Below are 9,953 nucleotides of genomic sequence, written 5' to 3' on the forward strand. Positions count from 1 at the left end.
ATTAGACTATCGTGTCTCTACCGTGTTAGTATATAGTATGGAGTTGAAGACGATCGAATATCGCTAGAGTGGGATAACAGGTTATAGTTAATATGTCAGCTCTATTGTCTGCGGCGGTTTCTCTTATGTAATTAAACATTTAAGAGGTTAATTCGAGGTGGGAATGGCGCTGTGCTGGACTGAATGAGTGCCGTGACTTGTGGAGAGTAAATTAATACTTTAGATTACAATATAAATGTGAGACATCAGAGACATCCGATCCAGGATGTATGAACCTCAACAAAAGATTTTAAATATTACATTATGTTTTACAATACATTATTTGTTATTAAATTACATGGTTTTTCAAGAACTCAAATTTGCTGGTACAGTTTCAAACTTTCTCACCAGAGGCTCTTGCATTTTTTGTAATATTGTAAAATATGTGGCAAGCTCATATTTTCTTGGTTTTGCCGGAAAATAGCGAATACGTAAAAACTTTATCTGAGAAAACACAAGTCAAACAAATTGCTCAGTAATTTGTTAACAAAGAAATATTTTTAACGATAAAAATTGTATTGGAGAACACACCCGATGTTCGAGTATTTCCCAAGCCAGTGAACGAGAATTATTGGATATTCATTTGAAAATTTATACCGTAAATTTCGTCGTCTCGTTCCTGAAGGCAAAACTCCTCAGATCAAACACTCGGAGAGGCAAATTTTTGGATGCACTGACTTCGTCCAGTTCAATGGAGGCCACTTTTGAAATCATTCCCAATTTGGTATTTCCAAAGGAAGAAAACATGGCCAAATTTATTGCATCGGTTGCTGCCACGAATAAATAATTGGAGGGAGAACTGAAAGGTTCATTTGAAAAATGAAGTCGAGCGGTGATGAATTCCAGAATGAAGTCGCTTGATTACGTATCCGACAGCACATGCCTTTACAAATATTTTGGAAAATTCTTACAGAAAGTGAATAGATTTACTCTGCTTTACATTAAAATGATATGCATTTCTTTTTAATTAGCTTAATGACGATTTAATTAAATAAATGACGAGTTGTCAAGGCTGACTTTTATTGTGAGGTTTTGCGGGCTACTTTTACAGCGCAATGATAAATCTTTAGTCGTAAGGTGATGACACAGATGCTATGATTTATTCTTCAAAAAGTTGTGGAAACTTAAGTCAAATAATAATGCAAACATAAGAATTAATCTCATGTAGGTATATTTCTTCATCATACTTATCTACAAAATAATATTCATTATTTGAATTAAACGTTGAATGTGTTGCTTTTGATTACTGAAATGACATATTTTTGTACGAGAGCTCGTCGGTATCAGTTAAGAGTTTTCATGACGCCAGACCACTGAGCACTGCACCACCGCGTCCACTTCCAGGCCCCGCTAGATAGAACTATCTCAAATTTTGCTACTGAATGTTTTAAAAACTTGAACTGGGTATTAAATGGATAAGCGAAAAGTACGCAAGGATTTGTAAAGAATTTTCGTTCCATTGTACCAGGGTGTGCTAAGCAGTAATGCAATAATAATACTAATGTTAAAACAAATAACAATAATTGTGAGATTCATGAATCACCGAAATTATTCTGTGTACGCACGGCGATAACTTGTGAAATACTTCTGGCAAGCGTTTGAGCTTTTACAAATTCTCGGAAAATGAAATTAATAAAGAATGAAATGAAAAAGTTGCACACATAAACTCTGATGATAATCTGTCAAAATGGTCTGAATGCACTACATTCATGCTCTGATTCACGCAATTACGCTGGAAGCTTCTATTTTAACGTAATTATCCCGCCAGCAACGTTCGTAAAAACGTTTACCGCTGTGCGCCCGATGCAGTAAACCTTAGCTGAAGCTGATGCAAAGGGGCCAAAGGCTTCAGTTGGAGTGCAGCTACTGCCGTGATAAGTTGTGTCACGTAAGCTGCCGATCCACTAAGCTGTTCCTTCCGACTGGGTGTTTTGAAGCAGGACTTCATTCTACTGAATCTTAGAATCTCCGGAGAAATTTATGATGATTATAATCTTGTACACACAATGTTAGTCTGGCTACTCTGGCATCAACTTCATTTAAAGTAGACAATTTTAAATGAACTGAAGTCCATGGAGAATGGACGAATACTTCTTCCTGAAATCTGTTCTTTGACGTCCGCTTAATTTTTGGATGGTTCAAGTAAGGTTGTCAGTGACGAGTCTGACGAGTGACGACGTATGCTGAGGTAAGAGCTCATCTTTTCTACAATGGTCATCAGGCATCGAAAACCGTCAACGATTTTCGAAAAAAATGTGTGTATCAGTAACTCGAGATTGAATTTTTCGATCACCCAATAGCCAATGGGATTATGGGAAGCATATTTTTTCCCCTTTAGCCCTATAAACGACTGCCCTGTGTAATCCTGCTACCGTGCTCGGGCTCGCTGCTCCATTTCGAATGCAATTAGGCCTATGTTCTCTCCTATAGGTAGTTACATATACCTTCTGGCGATTTGTTGCCGCTGGAACTTGAAAAAGGCTTCACGGACGCAGTCTGTACAAACTACAAACATTATTTAATTATGCATCCCCGACTCAATCGTCGATGTCGATAACGTAGCCACATCGCTTAAGTTGCTGGCTTTCAATTATTCAATATAAACTATCTATTTTATCAACTAAACTAAACTACATCTCTCTTTCTCTGGCGTAATTAAAACCGCTTTGTAGTTATCATTCGATTATCGAACTCCACAAATCATAGTTCTGACCAATGACCAGTATTATGCGGTTTTTAACGGCGATCGGCGAGGTGAGCAGTTGACAGCCGAGTTGGCGACTATTACGCGTCATTGACGGTAGGGATTCAGTGACCCCCAGCTCTCCGCTCTCGTTGCTCGAGCCTCTAGGGATACGTTCTCCTGCACCTGCAGTGCCTTACCTTTCCTACTAAGAATGAATTTTCCAATCGAAGAAATATACCTACATCAGTAACTTTGATGCGCGCTCAAATAGCCCTTCCATTTATTTCCAGCGCCAGGCTTCAGAAGCACTAACTTAGACTGATGTACCTATGCATGATTTTGTCTCGAATTATATGTTGAAAATTTCATACTCGTGACTATTTTGGCTTGAGCTTTTGTAAAATGCTTTAATTTAATTTGACTTTCGCTTACAAAATCAAAGCTTAAATTGTATGTTGAAGATTTAACACTAGTGAGAACTTTTGCAGTTACTTTTGTAAATTACTTTTATTTACGGCCAACAAATTGTCCGACGTGGAGCCTTTCCTGTAAACGCTTGTCTATGTCATATACTGTATATATAACCGTTTTATTGCAGTCCTGTCTTCTGCGTAGCTATTCCGTTGAATAATTCGCTAACTTACCGAATTATTCTGAGAATTGGTCTATCCTGTTAAAGTTAAACGTTCGACAGATGACATTTTCAAACTGCTGCACTGATTTTCAGCAGACTTATATTAGCTTGCTGAAATCGGTACGTTTGAAACCTCACATATGTGCATACCTACCAGTCGGCTCCTGAAATATAGCCGGTAAATGTACGTGCATTCTCGAAGTTCTGTGCTTGCTGTTACGTACCTTTATTGAATTACGCGGAGGTTAAATTCACTGTTAACCTAATTATTTGCTTAATTTTATTCTCTGATATAATGTAAGATTTTGTTATAACTTTTTTATAGCACTGATACTAGTGTTCATGCCGATTATTTGGACTTAGACGTTTTGTGTATTTTATTGATATCTCCAGGAAATAAAAGAACTATGGGGCATGAATAGGTCCTCTTTAGCCGGGGAACGTCGAAATCAGGGACGGTTGATCTCAGTCTCCAGAGACGGCGGAAAAATCTTGGATTCTAGTTCACTTTCTTCATTTAGAAATGAATATTTTATCTATTCGTCGCTCCAACGTGGTACAAGCGAAGTGAGAAGGAAATTTCTGCGATTTTTTAACCGAACAAGGAGGCACAATTTTACTCGCCTCCTCGCCACTTGTTGCTTATGCTGCAGAACGTAACATGGCAAAAACAAATTAAGAATTTATTTCCGAATTCACCATTTTTAATTAATTTTGTTTATTTCGGTGCCACTTACGTCCATTCGAAACTGTACATTTTGCCTTCGATTCTGAAGCGGAAATTTGGGTTTCAGTTTCAGACCAACAATTTTGCTTCAATTTGAACCCAGCAATTTGCCGCCAATTGACTGTCCGCGTGGGCCCAACTCGGAACTGCTGAAGTTAGTGGGTAGTGCCCTCATCCCTGTCTTTGCTGGAGACGTTGCCTTCTCTCTCCAAACTGCCAACATTGGAATCCATTTTATACTAGAAATGTTGTGTTGCGTTCTTGTAGCTGCGTTAAGCCCAATTTTAAACTGGCAATATTTGATTGAATTTCTTACTAGAAAAAATTTCTTCTATTCCAAACTAACAATGTTCCTTTTCTATTAACCGTTAACCACATTGGCTTCAATGCCAAATTGTCTATCGTGGCTTCCATTCCCCCTCGAGTATAGAGTGCACAACCGTTAATTCCCTCCGAGAATGGCAGCGTAGTTGGACTGTCGAAAAACTGTCGAAAATTCCCTTACTTTCTTAGTTAGCTTTTGCTCTCAAAATGAGATCACGGTACCGAATTCTTATGTCCCTGCAAAAAAACCCGTTATCTTTTTGAATGATTTAATTGTATTCAATCTGATGTTCTGAATGAAATATCTCCCGTGACATAACTTCCTGCGATTTTCAAAGTTCATTCATTCCCGCAATTTTTTCAGCAGTAGTGCATTTCACAAAATTGTACAGTAAGGTTTAAATTTAATGATTAGTTACCAGCTTTAAAGAGTGAAACCTTTTTTAGTACGGTACGACATTAAAAAATGATCATTGCTTCTGAAAAATAGTTTGAAGCCGTAACCAGCCGTGGAAATGTATTTTTTTTTCTAAATTCCACATCCTAATTAACTAAAAAGCAACATGAGATGATATTAAAAAACATGAATTCGAGTTAATGAACACGTATTAAATATGACTCCCAAAACAATGAATATGTATATTTTTATTCAGCGAGAGAATTATGACAATATAAAAATAAATTAAGCTCGGTCATTTCAGTCAATCGTTACAAATAGACTTTAGAAATTCTTATGTTTTTCGGTTATGTTTCTTATATTAATACTGATGTCTATACTGGAATATAAGTATAACTAAAAGTTTCCGCTTGGGCATTTTAAATGATGTTCAAAATGTTGCTTTTGGCGCGTAAACTGGCGGTCTTTTGAACCCCGATTCATTGCCACGCCACTAGAGATTTATAACCCCAGCCATGTCGGGTGGTGGACTCGTATGTCGCGTGTCCCAGTCAAATTAATTTTTCTCCTGTGTCCGTAAACTAAAAATTCAATTTCAGAGCAAACGCTCTGGAATCTGATCCACCTGTCCGGATTAATTGTTCTAGATGGCATTCGTGGTGAGATCGCGAATAGGTGCTGCAGCTTACATAACTAGTGCTGCGGTGAGAAAATCTACAATAATATTAGGACAATACATTGCCAGGAAATTCCATAACATTTAATTGTACGTAATCAGAGTGAGACGCTATTTATCTTGCCGGGACTCCAAATTTAGCATCAAAATGTAAATTCAAATGTTCGCTGGTGGTGGGATGTTACTCCTGTTTATATAAGGAATTATTCGGCAATTTGCCCGTATTATTCGGTAATCCTGATTCGGTAATCCTGAGGCATCAAAAAAATAGTTCGAATTTCCATATGCCATGTACATAGAAATAATTTGAAATAATGGAAGTAAGCGTGTATTTATAATAACTTAGCTTGATTAATTTATCAGTTTCAGTTGAGAGTTCCCATAAAAAGCCGTATTTCGTACGAGTCATAATATATCCGAATAGAAGCAGGCTTTAAAAGTTTCTCTCTCTGCGCAAGATTCTTATTTTTATTAGGTAATTCAGATTATTTAGATAATTTAACTTGGGTTGAGGGAATGCGCAACGGAAACGCCTACATTTTCTAGGGCTCTGGATTAATTAACTCTGTATTCCACGACCGGCGAAGAAAAAACAGTGAAGCTTTCTCTTGAATCTGTGCCGGCACTAGTTAGGTGGCATCCTATAACGAGCGGATGTTGTTAGCTGCGATCAGCTCCCTGTAAGATGAAGATATTTACGTTTAGCATTCAAAATTATTTTCACGGGAAGACGACGGTGCTCGTTTTTACTAATCAACCACTGAAGTCTATTAACATTTGTGATTTTTTTAATGAAAGACTCCACTGCTTTGATATTTATTCCGAGTTCAATACTTCGCGCGTTACGTATGCGGCATAGAAAAGCTGAAGGAATTGCTTTATTTTGATGAACAAAACTTCCATTGCTATGGCATCTCATTGATGTTTTTTAAGGAACGCTGAAGAAGTCTTCTTGCTTTAAGCGCAATTCCCTCAAAATTACGTCTACTTCCAGAAGCATTTATGGGCCGTTATTCATAGCTAGTTTCGAAACCGCTATTCCTTTAAGATCGCCTACGTCGACAACGGGGATCTCATTATTACAGATCTCCTCGCTTGTTATCACCTCCCCGAGTCAGTCACGAAATAAAAAACCTCCGTGGAAGCATTTTCCGGGGCTTGTCGCTCGTTAAGCAAGTCGGTCAGGAGCTTGAGGCTCTCGTATGTGCGGCGGGAACACAGCGATGCTTGAAACGTGAAGCGCTTGCATCTAACTGCGTTTAGAGATGTGCTGGCGGACGACATTTCTTGATATACGTTTGTTCTACTGCTTCAGTATTTTAGGAGCCATTCTTTAATTTATAGCGATTTGATTGCATTCTGAAACCTACACTACAACTTAATAAATACTCTCGCTCTGATTCTCATAATTCAATAAGTGCAGTGAAAATAGGTAGGTACCTAGTCAAGAACGCGCATACCGGTATATCATTATTTATCGCCTCGAAATGAATCTTAACGACCAAGAAGTAATAATTGACTAGAGTTCAGTTATCTGAACGTAGCAAGGTTTAATAGACTCTTCTCTCAAGACCGTTACTTTAAGGACCTTTTCCGACCTTTTATATCAATGTTTGAACGAGGAAAGGTCTCTCACAGCAGTATCGTTCAGTCGATGTCAGCATTAATAAGAAGCACTAGTAACGTTTCAAGTCAAGTATGTAACTTGTGAGTGGTTATCTACTTCAATAATCCCGTTTTTTGATCATTATTCTCAAGTATGTTTAAATATTGCGACTGATGGCAGCACAATTTAGTCTTTACTTTTGAAAAGAAAGAAGTTCAGTATGGAAATTACCGATCGTGAAGAGATTGTTGTCACGCATGCCATTTAATTGAAATTGGTGTTCTTCGATAATATTAAAAATTTTAAGGTATCGTGAGGATAATAATCACATTTTTCATCGAGTTCGAAAATGCATCTCAGCCGGTTCCGTTAGATGACACACGATTGCCAAGTACAGATTGTAATCATAATGCATAAATCATTGTGGAGGATTTTAATCGGTCGTGATTTTTGGCTTTATGTGTGATGGAACTGGAACGTAAACTAACAGTTTATCCTGTTTTCCCTAATTTTATTCGAAATAAGTTGACAGCTCGTCTTGAATGATGAAATAATCAACGACCGCAGTCCGCGAGTCAAGAACGGGACAAATTCTAGTAATAATCACACCGGAAGCAGTACCATTCCATAATTAAATACAATTCCTTTGCTAAAATCTGAAATCACGAGTTATGATCGTTTTGAATGAACTAACTATCCATTATTTCTGGAATCAAATAATGCGCACACGTCGCAACCGATTGGAATCGTCTCATTTGCATGTGTTTTTTTTTTACTATAAAGTTTCGATAATTTTTCTATGAAAACCTCGCGTACTAGTCTGGGCAGACCAATCTTAGATATGAGAATAGTCTATATTGAAGCTCAATTGATTGCGCGCCGCATCACATTGAATAATTAATGCTAGGAATAGGGTGCGCAATCCATCTTTTATAATTTGTACGATACTTGTATTTTGCTTTAGAATACTTTCTGGCACTTCCGGATTTCAATTTTTGTTCGGGTTTTATTCAATTTCAATTTGTTTATTAATTCACCAAATTTCAAGTTATGCAATTTCATTTTTGTCGAACTATTTAATTGCAATCATATGGTTACTTAGTTTTTGCCATTTGTCATCACATACTGTGATGACATTCTAAAGTTTTGTCAGCCTCGCAAAAAATATTCACTGAAATTTTATTATTCAAATTTTAAAATTGATGCAAAACGATTCATATTTTTTTATCTAACATCAACCTGTTAATGCGTTCAAACCTAGCGCCACAATTATATATACCTTGCCGAGATGCAAAATGATGCTGCCCTAACTTCCAAACAGAATTTAAATTAATAATAAATTGCTTTAAAGTTTATAAATCAAATGTGTCTGATCTAACCTAATTGGATGCTTAACCACTCCACGTTGCCACCGACGTCTCCAGCTGAGCTGGCGATTGCACAACAGGCGTCGTAACGGTGGTAGTCGGCACTCGGCGGTCAGACTCGAGGAAGATCAAATGACCGTCTTGATTGCACGCTGGGGATTAAATAACTGAAAAATGGAGCCGCAACATTGTGCTCCGTCTCTGCTCCTAACAAATCCGCCAGTAATTGTGTGAGTGGTGCAACAGATGGTCTCGCAGCCGCAACTACCCATTTGCCAATCTGAACAGACAGAAAATGCCATCCGGCTTTTCTTCTGAGTGATTGTTGAGGATTCGTCTGATGGAGAGTCTTGTATAGTTGACGCACGTTTCACTGTTGGGGCCAGTTTAAACTGAAGTTAGATTGTATCCTTGGCATAAATCTCGTGTCAGTTGTCCTAGAATAGTTTGTGGACCTAATCTCATTGATGCCAATTACGTTACTTTCGCGACGTGTATATAGTAAAAATGAACGTGTTGTTCATAGTACATTCGTCGAATTAATTAATATTTTCTGCGTGACATAATATTGGCCTGGGTCGAAGTCGTTGAAGTCAATTTGTTTTGCAGATTTCTAAAAGTTATACTGTTGGATTCCAAGTTTCCAACTAATCTGCAATAATGATTTAAGTAAATTTTCGTGTCGTTCACTTCACAAACTTCTATCAAACTCTAACGTACAAATTTTTCTGGTTCCACTCGGCTAGACTAATATACCTAATTGTGACAAATGAGCAAACGCAACCGCTGAGCTGCTCATGGCGGCAACACTCTTCGCGCGCAAAATAATGAACCGAGAAATACTTCCTCCCGCGGCGTCGTCGGCTTATAAACAGCAAATCTCCAATTTGATATACCAAACTCTGTATTAATGAAACTTCATTTGTATTTATTTCTTCATTCAAAATGTATCTTCTGGTCTTGTGGTACAGGAGGTACCGTATATCACAGAAATGGGATGATGAACTTGGAGTTACGCGAGCACTTTCGGGGAAAAAATTTGGAGGTATTTTTTTAATATTCTAAAAATATTTACAATACAATACAAGATAATGTGGCGCGAGTTGAAATAATTGCAATATGCCACCCACCCAGTCCTAGCGGCGTACGATTAGATTCAAGCCGTATATATAGTACTATACTTATTCAATGCATCAGTGATTAGCGCATTAATAATAATTTAATTATTAATAAGGTTACGTGTCAGTGGTACGCGGCCAGTAGTACCTGTTGGGACGCTATCGCTACGAAACTTTCAAGTGTTATGCCTTCACAATGTTTGATAACCCCGAACTGCGACAAAATTTGCAGCTTTTAGCAAAGCATCTTGGCAGTAAATGTACTGCTTTAAGTGCTTTCCAGGTTTATTATCTTGAATTGGCCCTGGAATTAGCTTTGTCTAACAGCAAATCCCCATGGATTCTTACACTAAGGAATGTCAAGTTTCACGGTCAGGGG

This window comes from Hyalella azteca, unplaced genomic scaffold, assembly GCF_000764305.2.
Source record: "Hyalella azteca isolate HAZT.00-mixed unplaced genomic scaffold, Hazt_2.0.2 contig5945, whole genome shotgun sequence".
In the NCBI taxonomy this organism is placed as follows: domain Eukaryota; kingdom Metazoa; phylum Arthropoda; class Malacostraca; order Amphipoda; family Hyalellidae; genus Hyalella; species Hyalella azteca.